Raw genomic sequence first — 21,419 nt, 5'->3', positions numbered from 1 at the left:
CAGTCTTTTCATGTGTTGAGTGAAGGAATCCAGCTCAGGAAGTGAGCTCTGAAGACTGCCAGCCTCACTCTGGATGCTGTGGATGTGCTGTGTGCCTGGTTTCACCAAAATGGTGAAAAGATTGCACGAGAGTTCAGTATTCACATAAAAACAAGATTTGCACTTAAAGTTATGTCAGCTGTAGCCCTGAGCAGAATGGCCTGGAGGAGGCAGGAGGGTGGGTTGTTTTGGAGCATGTGGAGGGGCTGGGCAGGTCCAGGCAGGAGCTGAAGGTAGCCTGGACTCAAGAGGTGGCCACAGAGATAAGGGAGAGTGCTGAAGAAATGGTGGGACTTTCCCAAACTTGCACAGAATTGAGGTGAGAACCCAGACTTCATAATCCAGCACTTTCACTCTACCACTTCTCTTGATGAAAGTGAAGTGAAAATGTTGGCGGCTCAGTCGTGTCCAACTCTTTGGAACTCCTTGGACTGTAGCCCACCAGGCTCCTCTGTCCATAGATTTCTCCAGGCAAAAACACTGGAGTGGGTAGCCATGCCTTTCTTCAGGAGATCTTCCTGGCCCTGCGATCGAACCCTGGTCTCCTGCATTGCAGACAGATTCTTTAGTCTGAGACATCAGGGAAGGGAAGCCTACTTCTCTTGATACTTAAAATGTCTTTGGGAGTTCCCTCGTGGTCCAGTGGGTAGGACTCCGCCCTTGCACTGCCAAGGGCCCCAGGGTCAATCTTGGTTGAGGGACTAAGATCCCACAAGCCATACTGCTTGCCCCCCCCGCCCCCAAAAAGTCTTGAAGTCAGCCTCGTGGAAAAGTTGAAATCTATGGATATGTGTGATGCTAGTGAGTTTAGTTAGAACAAAGACTGCTTTCCAAAAAACGTTATAAACGTCCATATCAAAATATGCCCATGTGAAAATGTGCTTTTGCTTGTAGTCTGTGCATCTTTGGACACATTCTCAGGAACGAACTTGACTGGAAAACAGGAGAGGGAATGGTGTTTTCACTGTATGTATATCTTTTGTATCTCTGGATTTTGAACCACAGGTCAAGGTATGATGAAAGTTAGTAGTACATGTCGGGTAAAACTGAAGCTGGTCTGCTCTTAGGTTTCTCTGTTTTCCAGATGCAGCCACATTGCTTTCAAACGAGTGCACCTTAGGAAGGTGTCTGTCTTCACACCAGTTGGAACTATGTCAAGCCAGTTGACTTCTAGATAAAATTGGAGCTTGACACGGTGTCGAAGCTCCGTGTCTCTTCTCATACCCTTTTCTGTCCTCAACAGGATAGTTTAATATACATGTTCCCTTGTCCTTTTAGATTCTGGGGATGTTCTGTTACTGTCACCTCGTCTTTAGGCCACCCTCTTGTTTCACCCTTCACTTGCTCTATGAACTTTATTAAAATATTTACATGATGACTAGTTAATTAAAATTACTTTTTACACACTTTACTCTTATGACTTGGTGGGTACCTCTGTCCCCTCTTCCCTCTCCCACCAAGACCATCAGAACCTTGGCTGGGGATTCCCTGGGATTTGGGGCTGCAGCAGGGAAGGGGTGCCTGACCTAGGGGAGTGTGGACCTCCTCAGAGCTCACACTTGACTCTGCTCCCCAGATTCCAGTGCGCGCAGTACCAGCTCTCCCCTCTTCATCCTTGATGTGAAGACAAAAGTGATTCAGGCTGTCCACCAATTCTTGGTCTCTCCAACAGGCCCTTTGTTCCTTATGTCCCCATGTTTATCTTCCTCTGCATCTTGGCACCTTTCTTCTGTTCAAAAATTTTCCATAAATTTTCTCCCTCTTTTTCTTTTCTTCACTTAAAAAAAAATTTGCTTTCAGTTCAAAAAAGATAATGATAATTAAAGTTACCTTATGACCACCACTTCTTTCGGATGTCTGTTCTATTAGAGGTTATGGATGTATCTTTGATGAGAAAGGAATATTTTTCATGGGACAGTCTGTTAGATTCTGTCCAAAACAAGACTACCATATTATTATTTTAGGTAGTAGAGGTGCTTAGAAGTGATTGTGTCACGTAGGAAGTTGCCGGTACTGTTGCACTAGTTCAGTCCTAGTCTGTGTGTACAGATTTTCTTCCTCTCCTTAGTGTCCCCTATGCTTGGAGGTCTTATGTGGAAGCAGCAACCCTAAAAATACTTCTTAAGCGTTTCCACTTCATTTTTGAAAGCCTGCCACCCGTGCTTCTCTCTTCTGCTCTTCGTACAGATTCTTTTCAATTTTCTGTTTCCTTAATCAGATATTGCAAGTGTTCTGCCTACATTTCTCTTTTGAGGTCCATCAGAGAGTAGAAAAACAAGTTGTACTATACTTTAAACTCAGCCCTAGTTGTGTTTGAAAACAAGGTATAGGAAAGAAAGTTGGAAGAAAAACTGTCTCTTGGGACCATTGACTTTTATAAAAATGTAATCTATGGCCGTAGAATTTATTTTGGTATTTATTTATTTAATTTATTCATTATAATGAATAATTATTCCTTATTCATAATGAATGAATTTATTATTCATTCATCTAGAATACTGATGAATGAAAGCAAAGCTAGGCATAAATGTTCAGTTACCCAGACCCTCCCCCTGCAAAAAGAGAAAACGAACCTTGAAATAATACAGTGGTAGATATTCCCAGGTGATGCAGTGGTAGAGAACCCACCTGCCGGTGCAAGAGATGCGGGTTTGGAGAATGAAGTGACAAGCCCCTCCAGTATTCTTGCCTGGAAAATCTCATGGACAGAGGACCTGGGTGGGTGGCAATCCATAGGGTAGCAGAGTCAGACATCACGGAGCATGCACACACAAAATAGCTTTAGAAATTTTGTTAGTGTCGGTGCCTCTGCTGTACTGTACTTACACAAGATTCAGAGTTCCAAATGGATGTACAGTAGTTATTTCCTTACTAGTCACGTCGCTGAGGATCAGGAGGAGCTTTTTTAAGTAATGCTGCCTGAATGAGGTACCTTTCTATTCCCTGAGTTGTGGAGAACAGGCGCCTGTAACAAGACCATCCAGACTAGGATTCCATCCTTTAACCCAGCTGCTGGGTTCTATGTGTATGGCCCCTGCTGTCCATCTGGATTTTGTGTCTGTTTCTATAGAACATTGTAAGTGTGGAGGGTGGAGTGGGGACTGGTGACGTGAAGTAACCTATCAGGGAGAATCTCTTAATGTTCAGAATTTGTATTATTTATGTTAAAGGTTGAGGACTTCTGAAGTCCTTTGACTGAGTGAAGCGGCTGCTACATGTCTTTTAATTTAAAATTGTGATAGTCCAGGTGGTTGACTTAAAATGGCTGAACTTCTTAGCAAGTAATTGCCATAACATAAAATAAAGCTGGGGTGGGGGCGGGGTTAACAGACTTCCATTTTCTCTAGGATGATGAGAAACATTGTTTCTGAAGATGTGATAATTTGAGCTGAGACCTGAAATGATGAGAGGAAGTCCATTTATGAGAAAGTCTAGGGAAGGTGTGTTCTGGGCACAGGAAATGGTTGGGCTGGTTGTTGGGGGAGGGTCCTGCAGAATTGATATATTGGAGGAAGTGCAAAGGGTGTGAGGTCGGTGAGTTAGAAGAGTGGTGATGGGATTTGTAGATACAGGTGAACAGAGGTTCTTCTGGGCCAGAGGAGGATTCTTCATGTTACCTAAATTTTAAACAATTGAGTGATTTAACACCATCAGGACAACTGACTGATGTAACACTGAAATATGTTCTGCTGCTGCTGCTGCTAAGTCGCTTCAGTCGTGTCCGACTCTTTGCGACCCCGTAGACGGCAGCCCATCAGGCTCCACCGTCCCTGGGATTCTCCAGGCAAGAACACTGGAGTGGGCCGCCATTTCCTTCTCCAATGCAGGAAAGTGAAAAGTGAAAGTGAAGTCGCTCAGTCGTGGGCGACTCTTAGCGACCCCGTGGACTGCAACCTACCAGGCTCCTCCGCTAACCAGGAGTAATTATTTTCTGCGATTCTCATGCTGCTTTCTTTCTTTTTCCTACTTGGAACTGGTGAAAGTAAGGTGCTGGAGGAGATAGAGTAATGTGCGGGGGCTTTCCTGGTAGCTCAGACGGTTAAGCGTCTGCCTACAATGCAGAAGACCTGGGTTCGATCCCTGGGTCAGAAAGATCCCCTGGAGAAGGAAATGGCAACCCACTCCAGTATTCTTGCCTGGAAAATCCCATGGACCGAGGAGCCTGGTAGGCTACAGTCCATGGGGTCGCAAAGAGTCGGACACGACTAAGTGACTTCACTTTCACTTTCCTTCTCTTAAAGGAAGGAAGGAAAGGTGGCGTTTGTCGCCCCCACTGGAGAAACGACTGAGGTTCACAGCTGTGGGCCAAGGAGTGACTCACTGGGTTAATTGTCACAGTACCTGTTACTGGAGAATCATTACTGCGATCATTTCCAGTGAAAGCTCCCCCCCCCTTTAATAGGAATTTAGGCTTTAATATAAAAGTATAGATTGATCACATTTTAATGTTATAAAATTTTAGTCTGTTTATGGACCAGAGCCCACATAGGAAATTCCTTTTCAAATAGTAGGAACTTAATTATTTGTCTCATTTCTCCACAAAGGCGTGGCCAGATGCTGCTGGCTGAACTTAATGCCTAATTGTTGAACCTGAAGCTATTCTAAGATTTTATTATATTGATCTTTTTGTTTTTCCATCTGGTGTGTGTTATTTTAAATCTTTTACTTTTTTTCTCTTTAGCAGGTAACTGAATTTCAGTCTGAGCTAAAACTTGAGTTTTATGCTTTTCCTACAATCTTTCTCAACCTTTCTACTCTTGCTGAAATTAAAACTCATACACTAATTAGAACTTATGTATAGCTTTAGACTTAATGTCCTGGTATTGAATATTAAGACCAGAGCTGAATTTAGTCTTCTAGAAATGTAGAACACGTTGACTTTATGGTAAACCCAAAGCAGCAGCTATCATTAAAGATAAGTTAGGGAGGCTACAGTCCATGGGGCAGCAAGTCAGACAGGATAGAGTGACTAAACCACCACTCTTACAAATGACTCCACCCATTTTGCATATGAAAAAGAACCTATCAGAGATCAGTGAATCACCTAAGGCCACAAATGGAGATGTTGTGTAGGCAGTATCAGGAAAATCAGTAGTTCCTGTTAAGAACACACCCCTTTGTTTCAACTCTTGAGCTGCTGGATTCCAACCAACCCTTCCTAAGTGGTGCTAGTGGCAAAGAATCCACTTACCAATGCAGGAGATGCAAGAGACTCAGGTTCCATCCCTGAGTCAGGAAGATCTCCTGGAATAGGAAATAACAACCCATTCCAGTATTCTTGCCTGGATAATTCCACGGGCAGAGGAGCCTGGCGCGCTCTGATCCTCCATGGAGACGCAGAGAGTCAGACGTGATTGAGCACGTTTATCTATTTAACCAACCCTTCTCTACTGCCTTAATAATTAGAGCACAGAACCAAATAGATTGAAATTCATATTTACTCAATGAAAAGGTTTTATAGTAAGTGTGAAGTCATCAGATTATTAATCCAAGAACTCAACATTGACTCTCAAACCAGAAAAGTACATTAGAAATACTAAAATTAATGTATTTTAAAAGTTTAGCCCAGCTCAAATGTAACATACGTTAATAGGTATTTTCCTTGTAGCTCAGTCGGTAAAGAATCTGCCTGCAATGCAGGAGACACAGGTTCGATTCCTAGGTTGCGATGATCCCCTGGAGAAGGAAATGGCTACCCACTCCAGTATTCTTGCCTGGAGAAGTCTATGGACAGAGTAGCCTGGCGGGTTATAGTCTATGGGGTCGCAAAAGGACACAGCTGCTAAACCACCACCACCATTGTTTGATATATGATTAAATGTTTTGTTTATCTTGGTCTTATATCAATTTAGATACAATTTGCTGTTTTTATTTTGCCTGGCTGGTTTTTAGATAATATTCAGTTTGGTTCGTGTCCTGCTATTTGTGACCCCATGGACTGCTGCATGCCAGGCCTCCCTGTCCATCACCAACTCCAGAGTTTACCCAAACTCATGTCCATTGAGTTGGTGATGCCATCCAACCATCACATCCTCTGTTGTCCCCTTCTCCTCCTGCCTTCAATCTTTCCCAGCATCAGGGTCTTTTCCAATGAGTCAGTTCTTTGCATCAGGTGGCCAGAGTATTGGAGTTTCAGCTTCAGCATCAGTCCTTCCAGTGAATATTCAGAACTGACTTCCTTTAGGATGGACTGGTTGGATCTTGCAGTCCAAGGGACTCTCAAGAGTCTTCTCCAACACCACAGTTCAAAAGCATCAATTCTTCTGCGCTCAGCTTTCTTTATAGTCCAACTCTCACATCCATACATGACTACTGGAAAAACCATAGCCTTGACTAGATGGATCTTTGTTGACAAAGTAATGTCTCTGCTTTTTAATATGCTGTCTAGGTTGGTCATAAGTTTCCTTCCAAGGAGTAAGCGTCTTTTAATTTCATGGCTGCAGTCACCATCTGCAGTGAGTTTGGAGCCCAAAAAATAAAGTCTGACAGTTTCCACTGTTTCCCCATCTATTTCCCATGAAGTGACGGGACCGGATGCCATGATCTTCGTTTTCTGAATGTTGAGCTTTAAGCCAACTTTTTCACTCTCCTCTTTCACTTTCATCAAGAGGCTCTTTAGTTTTTCTTCACTTTCTGCCATAAGGGTGGTGTCATCTGCATATCTGAAGTTATTGATATTTCTCCCAGCAATCTTGATTCCAACCTGTGCTTCCTCCAGCCCAGCGTTTCTCATGATGTACTCTGCATATAAGTTGAATGAGCAGGGCAACAATATACAGCCTTGACGTACTCCTTTAAGGGCTTGTCTTTCAGAATTGGTGACCCACCTTTCCACCTTTTTTTTTCTTCTTTGTGGCTTTCAGGATCTTAGTTCCCTGACCAGGGAAAGTGCTAAGTCCTAACCAGTGGACTTCCAGGGAATTCTCCCAGCTTTCAGCTTTTAGCCGTCATGTAATTGGTCTGGTTTTCTTTTGTAATTCTTCTGACATTTTTCTCTTATTGAGAGGGAGGAGCTCTACGTTGAATAACTTGATATGTTAAAAAAATTATTTTCATAGTACCATTAAGTTAAATTGGCTGCATCAGTTATCACAGAGCTTAGATTCAGGGTCTAAAAGGAATAACACTTTGGCAGCTGTTGGCTCTAATGAGAGTAAAACCGTGCTAGCACTGGAAATGCAGGTTAACAAGCTCGTAGTACACACAGCTGGTAAGTACCTATCCCTTTATGTTTCAGTGAACATATTTAGGGCTGCAGAGTAAATTGGTCAGGTTTTATTATCAGAAAACATCAAGTACACCACAGTTATGCTTAATGTGGCCATCGAGGAGAATGCTGCATCCATGTTGCTCGTGTATGGTTTTTTCCTTTCTTTGTGACCACTGAATGTATTAACCAAAAGTCTGTGTATTGATTTATGTTGTAATATTTATTTATTCACAGAAGAAAAATCACCAGATGAAGTAAAGTAAAAATGATAAAGGAATGAAATAAGTGGCTGCTGGCACCTGGCCTCCTGGAAATGTACTGAAGGGCTCCTCGTTCTCCCCTTTTACTCTCAGCCTTCCCTCTTCTGCCCTCAGGGTGGAATTTCTTTGTGCCTTTGTGATCTCAGAACTCCAGTCATTTTCTCCAACATGGTTTCTTTCCTGCTGTCTTTTAGTTACTTACAGTGTCAGTAAAGCTGAATAATTCTACTGCATATCGCCAGTAGTTGCTACCATCTTACACAGAGTGCTCCAGCCTGACAGCTCTTTGGCTTTAAGACTTTTGATTTGTGTAACAAGAATTTAATCTCACTTATCAGGCCTTTATATAATGGCAACCCACTCCAGTATTCTTCCAAGGACAGAGGAGCCTTGCAGGCTACAATTAATGTGGTCGCAAGAGTTGGACACGACTTAGAGACTAAAGAGAGAGATATAAAATAAAACCTTGGGCAGGAATAGAGTTTGTTTTCAAATATAAACTAAGGATCATAAGTAGAAATGAAAAAGCGAGAAATTAGGAGAGGGTCTTAAAGACAAAGTTTTGACTATATGAGTTAGATTGTGTCTGTTTTGCATGGTGATAAAACAGGTTAACAAAAGCCATATATATTGACAGTTGACGGTGATCATTATTATGCCCGGCCGGTCCAAGGCTATTGTATCTTAGAGCTTTGACATGTGTCCAAGACCAGGAGACTTTTCAGAGTGTTGACTTGATTCAAGTGATCCTAAAAAACACGGTTTCCAGTTGGCACTAAAATAGACTGAAGATTCAGTAACCCAAGGTATTTAGATAAATCTGATTTGCATGTTTTAAAAATAGCTATCGCTTGTCTCAGTTTTATTTCTTTGAAACTTGGTTATTTTTACTTTTTATGATAGAAGAGGTAGTATTCGCTTTAAATATAGTTAGATATTTATACTTGACTTGTAAAAATTTCTACTACATTCTTCTGAAAGTTATCTAAGCTGGTGTTTTTTGTTTATAGTTAGTTTAAAACGGAGATGTTTTCCAATCTTTGTGAATCTTTCTATTAATTTGTATTTTAGGCAAAGTAGCATATATACACGGAGAGACACTCTTTATATGGAGGAGCGCCTCCAGACGAAGTCTTTTGCACTTTGTTTTTCACTTAGTTTATCTTACAGCGCTTTCCATGTCAACATTTATCCATTTACTTCATTTTTTTAAAAGGCCTGCTTGGTGCTTATTGGAATAGGAAATCCACCATTTATTTGACAACATAACTTCTTGTGTCACCGTAAAAATTATTTTAATTCAAGCAAAGGTGGTTGAAGATCTGGCATCTAATTAAATAAAAAAATTATTGCTGTATAGTGGATTTACAGTATTGTTAGTTTCAGGTGTACAGCAGAGTGAATCAGTTATACATATATCTATTCTTTTTTTTTTTAAGATTGTTTTCTCATATGGACCGTTACAGAGTATTGAGTAGAGTCCCCTAGGTTGTATAGCAGACTCTTATGTTATCTATTTTATATATGGTAGTGGGCATTTTTAGTCCCAGTCTCCCAGTTTATCTTTCTCCCCGCCTGCCAGCCCCCACCCTGCTCCGCCCCAATCCCCTGGTAACCCACAAGTTTGTTTTCTATGTGCCTGACTCTACTTCTGTTTTGTAAATAAATTTACTTGTACCTGGCATTTATATTGAAATGCTCAGATTGTTTGTCAGCATTATGGAATTTCATGTAAATGGTTTTTTAATTTATACATTGTACTCAGAGTTTACAGACAACAGCTCACTGTTCTTATTACACTAGAGAGGGAAAAGGGTAAAAGTGAGAATGTTATTTTCTTATTAGAACTGTGGTAGGTAGTGCTGTGGTCTTCTGTTCCTGGAGGAGTGTGATTAATAAATGAGCATCTGTTTGAGTCAGAGGGTGTCACTGGGATGCCTGATGTCTGATAGACTGCGGGCCTCTGAGCGGAGGGGTGTCAGGAGAAATTGTCCCTGGAGTCAGGGAGGGGGTCTCACGGACCTCTTCCTGCGCTATCCTGGACTTCGTCACCAAGTGTGTGTGTGTGATAAATGTTTAACTGAAACAGTAGAGTGCTTTAATAATATTTTGAGCTTCTCTTTTATAGTTATCTTTTCAATCTTCTTTGTGAATAAAAAGTATATGTTACATTAAAGCGAGTACTCACATTTAAGGGAGAAGGTTGCAAATGAACATAAGGTTTCTTGAAGATTTTCCTCCTTGGCTTAGTTGTTTTCAGCCCTTCAGAGTTTTCTTTATCACATTTGACAAGCAGCCTTTTTCCTTCCCAGTGGCATAAAGTGAGCAGTCTTGCAGAACATGGTCACACATAATTCCGTCAGGTTGGGTCCAAAGCAGCCATGTGACTGACTGATGTCAGATTCAGAAATAACTCAAGTAATTTCTAAATATGAGTTTGGGTTATTTTCCTTTCTTTAATGCCACCAAGTCATCCACACCTACCTGTTTCTGCATTAATGAGCACAGGATTTTTTCTTTAAAGAAAGGACAGACGGGGAATCCTGGTGATTTACAAAAACTGCGTAATCCAGTTAACTAAGGCAGTGATAATGGTAATGTCTGAGGAACATTGGATATAACCTGCCTGCAGCATTAGTTGTACTCTTCCGGAACAGAATTTTGTTCACTGTCTTAATCCTGGCCTTAAAGTCCTCGCAAACTATTGACACTAGTTCTTTGGTCAACCTGCCTCCTGTCCCTCACACATATTCCTTTCTTCTCCACCCCCATTCACACCCCATGTGCCTTCTCCTTAGAGACTTTTGGAACATAATATTTTTCCTGGCTTTTCATCTGCTTCTTATTGCTCTAAAATGTATCCTTGTCCAATTGTAGATTCTTCCTGAACACCATTTTTCTACCTCTCTGGTCATCCGTAAGTAGGTAATTTTACAAGGCATCCTGCTTTCCTTCTCTCCTTTGTCTACTGAGAAAAAAGTACCTCATCACTTTTTTATCCTTTCCTTCAGTTGGAACTTGGATGATGATGATAATGATCCTTTACTAACAACTTCCAAAGGTTTTCAGATTCATTTATTACTTTCCTTTGCCCACACAGGCACACACAAAAATTACCACGAGGAAGGTAAGTTGGTTAGTCACATCCCTGTTTTGCAGATGAGGACACTTAACAGAGGGCTGGAACTGACTGGCTTAAAGTGATACAGCTATCAGTAGTTAAGAAGAGAACCAGATCACCGGCCAGATCATTTTATTCCTGAACCTGTGCATTTTACACTGTACTATACTGTCTACTTTGTATACTTAAGAAGTTTTTTTCTACATAAAGATAGTGCCTTTCTGCTAGAGGAATTCTTAATGAACATATTTTTTTTGCTGGATATGTGCGTGGATGCTAAGTCCTGCAATCATGTCTGACCCTTTGTGGCTCTATAGACTGTAGCCAGCCAGGCTCCTCTGTCCATGGGATTCTCCAGGTAAAAATACTGGAGTGGGTTGCCATGCCCTCTTACAGAGGAACTTCCCAACCCAGGGATCAAACCCGAAACTCTTACATCTCCTGCACTGCAGGTGGATTCTTTACCTCTGGTGCCACCTGGGAAGCCCAATATATAACGTTCTAAAATACTTCTTAAAACTGTTCACAGTTTATGGACAGGTTTCTATTTTTCTTTTGGGTAGATTCCTAGAAGAAGTATTGGATTGAAACATATAAATGTTTTACAGACTTGTGAACACTGCACAATTGTTTCCCCTGAAAGGATGTTCTGATTTCCTTATTTCTTCATATTAGCCAGATAGCCTTAGAATACGACAGAAAGCTTGACAGAGTGTAATTATAGCCTCTGCCTAGGGAGACCGGAGTCACTGGTTGTTATTTATTAGTTTAACTGTTATCATCAACACCATTTCTATAAAAATGACCTGTTTTCTGTGATGGCAATAGGAGACTTTGAGATTATGATCTTTTGTATTGTTTTGCTCTTTTCCTGATCATGTAATTTATGACAGCAGTTCTGTAAGGACATCCGTATTTACATTCACATTCAACTGCTTCCATTTCCTGCAGCTCAACTGAACAGGGAAAAATAAAATTGCGATATTGGGAACCTTCGTTTTTGATTAGTAAGCTACCTCAAATGGCTGGGAGATGGTGTCAGTTTATAGAACCAGTAAGAGCTATTTTCATGATGGTTAGCAATTAGCATTTACTCACTCAGGGTAGGAGACAAATAAATTCAAGAATTGTATATGTTTGAATGAAATACGTCTCTGCCCCTCAGTTATGTACTTATGACCAGGCCAGTTCATTTGACCAGGACCGTTAATCTTTTGATGTTTCAAATGATTTCCAAAACCACCCTTTAGTCCCTTTTAGCTGGTATCTGATGAGGTGAAGTTGCCCGGTTGTGTCCAACTCTTTGCGACCCCATGGACTGTAGCCTACCGTGCTCTTCTGTCCATGGGATTTTCCAGGCAAGAGTACTGCAGTGGGTTGCCATTTCCTTCTCCAGAGGATCTTCCCGACCCAGGGATTGAACCTGGGTCTCCTGGGTTGTAGGCAGACGCTTTACCATCTGAGCCACAAGGGAAGCAAGAGTATCTGATGACAAAATATTTTTTTAGAATTTACTATTTTAGTTATTAGAATATGTTGATTGCTCTTTCCCTCAGAAAAGCTCTTGTAGTGTGAATGAGTATGGGTGTAAGTAGCACTTTACGGATGAGAAAAACGAATCTCCCTCATGCCGGTCCCAAGCTGGATGTGCTTCCTGTGTGGGGGAGCGGTCTGATAGCTGGTGGGGGAAGGTTCGCTCCCTGGAATCTCAGGTGGAACAGGCCTGACAGACAAATGGGGAGGTGGGCCCGGCGGGCCTGGCCTGCCCGTAGCTGCCTGCAGGCTCCCTTCTCTCCACCGTGGGGTGGTTGTTCAGGAGAATATTCACTTACCTATACAGATTAACCATGATAAGTAGTTTTTTAAATTTAAAAATATTTCTATAAAATCCAGACATTCCTATCTGTCTTTTTTAAACCTCTCAGAAAAGTATTTTTCCAGAGATGAGTGATTATTTGGGAAAAAGGCTGATCATTGCTTCTAGTGTTAAAGTTTGAAACGTGTTTGGAGTTCTCAGTTCATTGATTTGCATAGCTGTTTCCGCCTCCTGGAGGAGTCCGACCAGAAGGCTCTTCTCAAGCTGTGTGGTTAACTCCTCCCTCCAGTTTTACTCAGCTCTCACATTCTCGGATGAGTTCTGCCTGATTGCCCTGTTTAATGCCTGCTGAGCCCCCAGACCCTGCTTTCCTTCTTCTAAATTTTTCTTTTTCCAAAGCATTCTCTACCTTCTAACATTTCTGTATAATTCGTCCACCCACTCTGTTTATAGTAGTTTTCTGTCCCTCAGATCAAAGCTCCACAAGGGAATGGCTATCTGCTCCGGCACAGCCCTAGGGGCCTAGGCCGTGCCTGACTCCTCTCAGGCCATCAGCAGTGGCTGAAGGAGAGATGAGTAACACACACTTACATATGTGCATGTCTCTCTGTGTTTATGTGGACAGTACAAAGTGTGGGAAACAGGCTGACCAGAGCAAGCCTTTTAAAGTATCTTTGCTTTTTATGTTTTGTGTATTTTAAGATTTTTAAACACTGGCTTTTTACATCTTGACTAGTTCAGTGGACACTTCTCTTGCTTCTGCGAACAGTTTTTAGTAAGTGGCAGAGCCGGAATTGAACCCAAGCATCTGGCTCCAGATGTGGGGCACTAACCAGCCTACCTCACAGTAGGATGTTTTTGGTGGCCTTTGTAATGTCTCTAGGTGTTCTTACTACACTCTGCTTCGTAATTAGCCTGTTGCTTTTATCCTAGCACTTAACTCTTGCCCTGCTTGTGCCACGCCTCTAAAGAGCCCAAATCTGTTTGCGTATGCTTTTGGTGCCAGGCACAGTCTTCACCCCTGTGTTTTCTGCTCAGTACTCTCCTGGTTGCCACAGTTATTGCTTCTCTTATATAATTGAACATAATGATCCTGTGATCAGAGAACAAAAGTTCTCTCACTCCTGTTATGAGCCACTCAGCTGGCTGGATCACAGAGGAATGCTCGGAGTTCTGGAAATCCTCCTTGTCAGCCTTGAGCAAGTTCATAGGTTTCAAACTTAAAGCTTGTATATTAGTTTACTAAATGTCAATAGTTTCCATCTTCCTTTCTAGGAATCTGTTGTTAGAAGAAAGAGATGAGATAGAAATAGAGCAGGGATTTGCATACTCAACAAATGCTATGGTTGTATCAAAGTTTATGTATAATACATCAGCAGTGCAATTGGTATCCAAGTTAAAATTGTACTTCCTATTTGCTGTAACTGTTTTTCTCAAGCAAAGAAACAAGTGATGTCAATTTAAAGAGACCGTTGACAAGATTGACAAGATCATGCCTTTTTATAAGTTAGCAAAGAATATAGTGTTGCCTTTGATATGTCCAGGTCTGAGAAGAGGAGTAGGCAGAGTGGGTGAACCAGCAGAAGACACATCACAATCCGAGAAATGAGCATTTAGCTTTGTCTTCATGTGAAGACTGCTCTAGTCTAATAAAAAGCAAGCAGTTGTGAATTAGGTCTTTCAAAAGAGGCTCAAGTGGTTCAGTGACATTGGCCTGGGAAAGAGAGGGGAAAGCTATGACTTGGCACTCCATTTTAGTGATGAGGAAGATTGTTGGCTGTCCTTCAGATTTTTTAAGCTAGTCTGGTCACCTCTTGGTCACCTCAGGTAATTGAAGCCTGGTCCCATTTTTCTGCTGAGATAGGACCCAGTGGAGGTCTTTTCTCAGGAACTGCTCAAGGATAAATCCACAGTGATGATAAAGCCATGGACTGGTTCCAGGCCTTGGCTTGCTGAATTAGAAGAACACTTTGGGGAAATGTTGACCTTGGCACTGACCAGAGCACCAAATTCCTTTCTCTGCATTGTTTTGCATCTCATGCAGTACTGAATACTCTGCTAAATACAGAATAAGCTTTTGAAAGAATTAAGTGCAGACGAGTTAGGTAATAATTATTTATAATACAAAAGGATTTACTCCATGAATGCTTTAAATAGCAAATTCCTAAATACTCCCAAAAATGATAGGTTATATACATTTCTTGAGAAACAGATGTATTAGATACAAGGAGGTCTGTTGGCAGCGTGCAGCCGTACACCCAGCCTCAGCTATTTCCTTGTGAACTAACATTGTCAAGTGGCAGTATACATGTGTTGCATATGCAAGTGTATCATACAAGTAAATGGCACAACAGAGGACTTTTTTATAGCTGGTCTTTTAAAAAAGTTATCTTTTATTGATTTATATTGTATTGTTGACAGATGAAGTGGTCTGTAGGTTAGCAGTACTTTGAAATGTTTATAACTGACTTTATGGTCTATTGATGTGGTCAGTTTTCATAAATGTTCTATTTGTTTCAAAAGAATGTTTATCAATTAGAGTTCCACAAGAGATGTCAGCTGAGTGGCTCTTCTCAGTTTTCCCAAGTATGGCACATAGCTGGTATCATTGGAGGTGCACAGGAGATAAGGCATCCGTTGCATATAATGAGTCGAAAGAAGTAAACATGATAAACTGCTGGAGACATTATAAAACGACATTAGAGGTTTTATATACACATACCCACCAGTGTAATCTGTTTTCTAGCAGATGGTATATTTTCAATAGCTGTGATTTGATTCATGACATTTCAGATGCAGTGAGCTTTGTTTAAAAGCTTCATTGAGGTATAATTCACATGCCACGTAATTGACCCATTTAAAGTATGCAGTTCAGTGTTTTTTAGGAAGTTCACAGTGTTGTGCACTTTATTCTAATTTTAAAACACTTTGATCACCGCGAGAGGAAACCCCATATCCATTAGTTGTCGCTTCCCATGCCTTCTATCCCTTCTACTTTCTGTATCTATGGATTTGACTCTTCTGGATATTTCACGTAAATGTGTGTGCTCAGGCACTCAGTCATGTCCATGGAGTCAAACAAAATGTAGTCTTCTGTGACTGGCTTATTTCGTTTAGCGTACGGTTTTGAAGTTCACCCATGTTGTAACATGTACCTGTGTGTGTGTGTGTGTATGCATGCATGCTCAGTCACTTAATCGTGTCCAACTCTTTGCAACCCCATGGACTGTAGCCCACCAGTCTCCTCTGTCCATGGGATTTCCATGGCATATCCAGGCAAGGATACTAGAGTAGGTTGCCTTTTCCTTCTCCAGGGGATCTTCCCAACTTAGGAATCGAACCCGTGTCTCCTGAGTCTCCTGCACTGGCAGCTCGATTCTTTACCACTGCGCCACCTGGGAAGCCCAACGTGTACCTTTTTATTGCTGGATAATATTCTGTGTTTGGATATACCACATTTTTTTTATCCCTTTGTCAGTTGTTGGACTTTTGGATTGTTTCTACTTTTTGGTTGTGAATAATGCTGCTTTCAACACAGATGTACAAATTTTTGAGTAAGTGTACAGTTTCATCCAGGGAAGTGTTTTTAGCTCATCTCCAACATAAATATCACCCATTGCAAAAAGGCATACAATCCACTTCAGAATTCTTTTGTTTGTAATTTGTTCTGAGATCCTGATGTTTGGTGGCAGAGTGGATAGGGAGGGGCATAACATTTATTGATGCTGCTGCTGCTGCTGCTGCTGCTGCTGCTGCTAAGTCGCTCCAGTCATGTCCGACTCTGTGCGACCCCATAGATGGCAGCCTACCAGGCTTCCCCGTCCCTGGGATTCTCCAGGCAAGAACACTGGAGTGGGTTGCCATTTCCTTCTCCAATTCATAAAAGTAAAAAGTGAAAGTGAAGTCACTCAGTCGTGTCCAACTCTTAGCAACCCCATGGACTGCAGCCTACTAGGCTCCTCCATCCATGGATTTTCCAGGCAAGAGTACTTCTCTGTTATCGCCTTCTCTGTTATTGATACTAGACAGCATTTTAAAAAGCACAGACCTCATTTTGCTGACAAAGGTTCATATAGTCAAAGCCCTGGTTTTTCCAGTAATCATGTACAGATGTGAGAGATGAATCGTAAAGAAGGCTGAGCACCGAAGAATTGATGCTTTTAAATTGTGGCACTGGAGAAGACTCTTGAGAATCCCTTGGATAACAAGCAGATCAAACTGGTGAATCCTAAAGGAAATCAACCCTGAATATTCATTAGAAGGACTGATGCTGAAGCTGAAGCTCCAATACTCTGGCCACCTGATACAAAGAGCAGGCTCATTGGAAAAGACCCTGATGAGGGGAAAGATTGAGGGCAAAAGAGAAGTGGGCAACAGAGAATGAGATAGTTGGATGGCATCAGTGACTCAGTGGACATCAATCTGAGCAGACAAATTCTGGAAGATAGTGAAGTACAGGGAAACCTGGTGTGCTGCAGACCATGGGGTTGCAGAGTCAGACAGGAATTAGCTAGTGAGTGACTGAACACCACCTCTGGACTAAGCACTTTGCTAGGAACTTTGCAGAGGTAATCACTTAATCCTGTTAACAGTCCTATGAAATAAGTACAGGTTTCCTTGTTTTACAGATGGAAAAAGCAAGGACCCAGGAAACTTAAGTAACTTGTCTAAAGAAACATAGTTGATAAGTGATGAGCGAGGCTTATAATCTAGATCTGTCTGACTTTAGGACAGCTCCAGAAAATTTTAAACTTAATGTTTGTTTGTTTGTTTTTTTAACAATAATCTCAATACTTCTTTTCATCAAATCAGGTCTTTCCAATGATTTATTAATACTTCTTCCATTTTTTGACAGCTTCCTTTTTAATGGTAGCTATATGCCTATTGCCCTTTGCCTACCAACTATAGGTAGTTTTAAAATCTTTTGGCTAAGGTGAGGGGTTTTTGTTCAAACAGAGTCTTACACTGAAGCATGACTGAGTATACTCAGTAACAGCAGAATTGCTCTGGTTGAAGCTCAGAGAATTTCCTGGAGTTACTTACTAATGGCTCTGGTATAGCAAGCTCTTAGTCTGTAAACAGAGGGAAAACGTCATTCCTCAAACATTTTGCTTATTTCCAGACTGTTGTCTTTCAACATTTGTCACACTGGTTATTGGGATTTGTGTTAATTATCTATCTTATTTATTTATTGGCTGTGCTGGGTCTTCGTTGCTGCTCGAGCTTTTCTCTAGTTGTGGCGACTGGGGGCTACTGTCTAGTTACAGTACACAGGCTTCTCAGTGCAGTGGCTTCTCCTGGTGTGGGGCACAGGCTTTCGGGTGCACAGGCTTCAGTGGTTGTGGCACATGGGCTCAGTAATTGTGTTTCTCAGGCTCTAGAGCACAGGCTCAATAGTTGTGGCACACAGACTTAGTTGCTCCATGACATGTGGGATCTTGGATCAAGGATCAAACCTGTGTCTCTTAAATTGGCAGGCAGATTCTTTACCACTGAGCCACCAGGGAAGCCCCTCAAGCATCCATTTCTAACTAGGAGTTTATTTAGATAATGTTTTGATGGGGAACTCAGCATATCAAATGATTACTGTTTTAACTTTAAGAATAAAAATAAACACAAGTACAGTGTAATAAATGAGCTTCCCATTTACTACATTCTTTACCACTGAGCCATGTAGTAATGTAAGTAAGCCATGTAGTAAATGGCTCAGTGGTAAAGAATCTGCCTGCCAGTGCAGGAGCCGGAGTAGACACAGGTTTGATCCCTGAGTTGGGAAGATCCCCTGGAGGAGGAAATGGCAACTCGGTTCATTATTCTTGCCAGGATAATCCCATGGACAGAGGAATCTGGCAGGCTACAGTCCATGGGATTGCAAGGAATCGGACATGACTGAGCCCCCATGCATGCACAGTGCAGAAATGCCATCCTGATTATGCTAAAAACCTTCCATGGGAACAGCATCTATCAGAAATGTTTAACACGCACAGTATATTGATGAGTCCAGTTCAAGACTTTTAGTGTGTGTTTTTAGATAATTTTGCAGAGAGTTTGCTTTGCAGTGTTTTGATTTTAAGTAAGTAAACCAGATTTACTTTAAAAGAATTCAGCCTGGATCAAAATCACATTTATGTAAGATGGAGTATGTAAAAAGATTCATCAGGAAGATTAACAGTGAAAAGTTTATAAGGCTATATCTTACCTTATAAGGCTGTGTCTTACCTACCTAATAGTTAAATTAGCTTTTAACAGTTTTAGTGCCATGGTTTTGTGGTTCTGGTGGGGACACCAAGTAGCAGCAATTATTTGCTGTCACAGACTGGAAGTCATCTCATTTACTATGTACTTGTTGGATTTTGAGTTTGACTGTATGTAGGAGAAGGCAATGGCACCCCACTCCAGTACTCTCGCCTGGAAAATCGCATGGACAGAGGAGCCTGGTAGGCTGCAGCCCATGGGGTCGCTAAGAGTGAGACACAACTGAGCGACTTCACTTTCACTTTTCACTTTCATACATTGGAGAGGGAAATGGCAACCCACTCCAGTGTTCTTGCCTGGAGAATCCCAGGGACAGGGGAGCCTGGTGGGCTGTCGTCTATGGGGTCGCACAGAGTCCGACACGACTGAAGCGACTTAGCAGCAGCAGCAGCAGGAGAAACCCCAGATAACAGGTACTTAAGCCCGATAGAAGTTGATTTCTGTGCTGTGTAATAGTCTGCACCAGTGGGGCCACTCTGCTCCGAGAGGTCATCAGACTCTGGGCTCTTCCTGTTCTGAACTTCACAGTGCTTGGATCTGGCCATCAGTCTGTGTCTAAGATGGCTGATCACCACAATCCCATTTCAGCTGTCGGAAAGGGAGAAAAAGGGAGGACGTGCTTTTTCCCTTAAAGTGCAGGACCTGGAAGTTAAACACATTCTTTCTGTCCAAACCGCGTTGGCCAGAACCGCTATTTGACCACACCTAGCTGTGAGGGGACTGGGGAATGTGGTTTTTATCCTGAGGGTTGTTGTTTTACCGGCTAAAAATTCTCTTTTGGAGGAGAAGAGAAGGGATGATGGGGGCACTTATCTGTCTTTAAACTTGTTGATACACAAACTGCTTGTGCTTGACTTTTCTTTCTTTTGTACTTGGTTTTTTTATACTGTTTCCTCATCTTTCATGTTCTGTTAAAATATCATAATTACCTTCTGAAAAAACGACATTGCAAAAATACTTGTTTCAGATGGGAATGAGAATAAGGAAATAGGATTTCAAATTCACGAAGACAAAATACTTTTAATGAATAAGTTTAGTAAAATTTTTTTTTAAATCTTAAGTATACAACTACTAATTGAACAGATCCAATTTGATTATTTCTAGCTTTTATTCTAGAATAATGGCTTTTCTCATTTACTTACATTGTTATTATGAAGAACATTTACCCTGCTTAATATTCACATTTCCATGTATTGACAGCTTTCAGAGTTTATTTTTTGTACTATTCAGACATGTAGCACAGAGTGTCTTACTGTTTGTGGGGAGGTGAGGGCAGGGCAAGAGTGGGGTGCTGGGTGTTCTGTTGTTATTGAAGGTAGGTGTCAGGAGTGGTGTTTTTTTCCTTTCAATTCCTAACTTTGTGATTAGTACATCGAGTGAAGTACAGGAAATATCTGTTCAGACTCTGAAGGATTATTCCTCACATTGTTGTCTTTGCTATTTTGGGAAGGAAATTTTTTTTTTTTCTTTTCTCTAAGTGAAATTGCAGGAAAGAAGTAGATTTTTTAGTAATGGTATTGGAGATTTAAATATCTTCAGGGGAACAGGAGACATACACATTACAGAAAGAAAGAAACTATTCTATATCAGCCAAACCAAAAGTTACAGCTCCTATAGTCTATTCAAAACTGAGTCATTTGTAAAAATCCTTAAGCAGTTTATCCCATTTCTTTCTTTCATGCTAGTTTTTTTTTTTTTTTTTTAAACCTGCTAAGGATATCAGCTCCTGAACCTGTGAAAAACCATGAGCAACTTTCTATTACAAATTGTATAGCTGCAAGATCATTCTTATTCTTGTTGCTTGTTTATCCACCATTCCTCAGGGAGCCTGTATTCCTAAGAGAATTATGAACATTTAACATTTATCCTTTTTGCTGAGGCTGCACTGAGGGATATGGGTTGTTTTTATTTAATCTTTAAAAATAGTTATTTTAAATTTTATTTAAATTTATTTAAATATATTTAGTTATTTTAAATTTTGACATGGTGAAAGAGGAACTGGCAGTAGCATCTGAACATCTTTTATGAAAATCTGATTCAGAGTGGACCCTGTTGGGTTTAGGAACTCCGTTTTCGTCCCCTTATAGCTTAATCCTCTTTTTCTCCCTCTCCGTCCCCTTCTCATACTGACCCATCCCGCCAGTCATCTTTCATCTGAACCTGAACCCCTTCTCAGTCTCCACCAAGTCCCACAAAGCCACCCCCTCTACCAGCAGGTATCTCTCCATTTATAGACTCTACCCTGTTCCCCTGGCATTTTAGGAGGAAATGCCCAAGAAAATTTTGATTTTTAGTGTCTTCTTTACAACATAAATTAATCTTCTGTCTTCTTTATTCTTTATCACTTTTTTCATGGCTTTTGTCTTTAATCATTTGTTTCCACTGTTTCCCCATCTTTTTGCCATGAAGGTGATGGGACCGGATGCCATGAACTTAGTTTTCTGAATGTTGAGCTTTAAGCCAACTTTTTGACTCTCCTCTTTCACTTTCATCAAGAGGCTCTTTAGTTCTTCTTCACTTTCTGCCGTAAGGGTGGTGTCATCTGCATACCTGAGGTTATTGATGTTTCTCCCAGCAGTCTTGATTCCAGCTTGTTCTTCTTCCAGCCCAGTGTTTCTCATGATGTACTCTGCATAGAAGTTAAATAAGCAGGGTGACAATATACAGCCTTGACATACTCCTTTTCCTATTTGGAACCAGTCTATTGTTCCATGTCCA

The 21,419-nt window shown here is 41.2% G+C and overlaps 1 protein-coding gene and 1 pseudogene across 3 annotated transcripts in view; both read left to right on the top strand.

Annotated features, from left to right (window-relative positions):
* DIP2B (disco interacting protein 2 homolog B) overlaps positions 1-21,419 on the top strand; it is a 229,003-nt gene that overhangs the window by 77,352 nt on the left and 130,232 nt on the right. The window lies entirely within an intron of this gene.
* Positions 1-21,419, top strand: part of LOC133247400 (small ribosomal subunit protein uS5-like) — a 36,917-nt pseudogene extending 15,498 nt beyond the window's left edge.

This window comes from Bos javanicus, chromosome 5, assembly GCF_032452875.1.
Source record: "Bos javanicus breed banteng chromosome 5, ARS-OSU_banteng_1.0, whole genome shotgun sequence".
NCBI lineage: Eukaryota > Metazoa > Chordata > Mammalia > Artiodactyla > Bovidae > Bos > Bos javanicus.
Note: the sequence above shows the minus strand (reverse complement) of the source record. Positions and strands in the feature narration are given on the sequence as shown.